A 1,624-nucleotide genomic window follows, 5' to 3' on the forward strand; every position below is an offset into this window, starting at 1 on the left:
TTCTGGAATGCCAATTATCCGGATATTTGGACGTTTGATGGTATCCAGTACTTCTCGCATATTATTCTCAAATTTGGGGACCATTTTCTCAGTCTTCATGGTGGATTTTTCTCGGCCAGCTATTTTCTCTTCTACATCTCTCTAGCAGTTCCGTTTGAGTCTTTTGTAAAGTGTGTAATTCCTCTTTTAGATCTTGCAAGAATTTCCTCATCTCCTGGAACTCGTCAACTTCTTTCTCCTTTCTCTTAAGCAGTTCATTATCTCTCTTCTCTTCCATCTCTGTTAGCTTCGACATTATGAATGCTCTAAATTCTTTATCAGACATTTCAATGATTTCCACCGAACTGCCTGTGGATGAAGAAGAGTTTTTTTCCCTTGGAGGAGAGGTATTTTCTTGTTTTCCCATATTTCTTGTGATCCAGTGGTGATCTTGTCATCTGATGGATGGTGTGTTTATTTCGAATTCTTGATGTTCAGCCACTAGGTCGTTTGCTGGAGGCTGAATTATCAGTAGAAAATCTTCATTCCCTGAAATATCTAGTTCGCTGGAGCCATGTGGAACCTTCTTCTCGCCTTTAATTACTTTCAACCTTCCCTGTAAATTAGAAAAACCAGAGGAGATTTTTTTTGACTTTTTAAAAATTTATTCATTTACATTCATTCACTGTACATCATTATAGCATACAAAATGAGATTTTTCTATTCAGAATACACTGTATATTGGCTCAACCAAGCACATCAACATATGTGTTATTGTCAACAAATAATTTTCTATTTCTTGTTTCCTGTATATTTTGCCTTTTTTCCCATCCTTGATTCCCTATCTCACCCTCTGCCATCTCCCATCCTCCTCCCACACTGTGTCTGGTTTCTATTGTTGCTTTCTATGCCTCCCCCACTTTATTGTTTCACTAAATATCTTAATAAATCTAAATATTTTCAATAGCAAGCACAGCTGATATATACATATCCATGAACACAAGTCTGACTTTAACCATAAACCTCAGTGAATAGAATGAACATACTATAAAGTTGCACCTAGCTAGGGTTATATAACTTACTTCAGTCATCAAATAGGTATTTTTAATGCTTTTTTATTTCTTCTAAAATTTTTTTTATTAATTTACATTCATTCCCTGAGCATCATCACAACATACTAAATGTGGTTTCCCATCTAGAATAAACTGCATAGTGGCTTAATAATGCATGTTATCATCCATAATATTCCATTTCTACTTTCATATATATATGTTTTTTACCCCATGTCTGACCCTCGGCCCTATTCCATTCTCTTATTACACTATCTCTGCTGTCTACAATTGTCTTCAATTCCTTTTCCCCCAACATTTCATTGATCACACAATATCATAAGTAATCTAACTACTTTCAATAGCAAGTTCACCTGATGGTTTCAAGAAAAGCAGTTTTGGGGAAACCAGCAGTTAGCGTAACGACTATGTCACTGGACTCCCACTTAGTCAACCGCGGTTCGTGTCCCAGACCCTGTGGCTTAAAACTCACGCCGGGCACGTGTGCGTGCGTGCCCAAGATCCCGAGAGGAGAATGGAGGAGAAGGGATTGTAGCGTGACCATCCCCCCTGGGGGGTGATTTCTCGCTTTCTGT

Source organism: Tupaia chinensis, unplaced genomic scaffold (genome assembly GCF_000334495.1).
Source record: "Tupaia chinensis unplaced genomic scaffold, TupChi_1.0 Scaffold000064_1, whole genome shotgun sequence".
Taxonomy (NCBI): domain Eukaryota; kingdom Metazoa; phylum Chordata; class Mammalia; order Scandentia; family Tupaiidae; genus Tupaia; species Tupaia belangeri.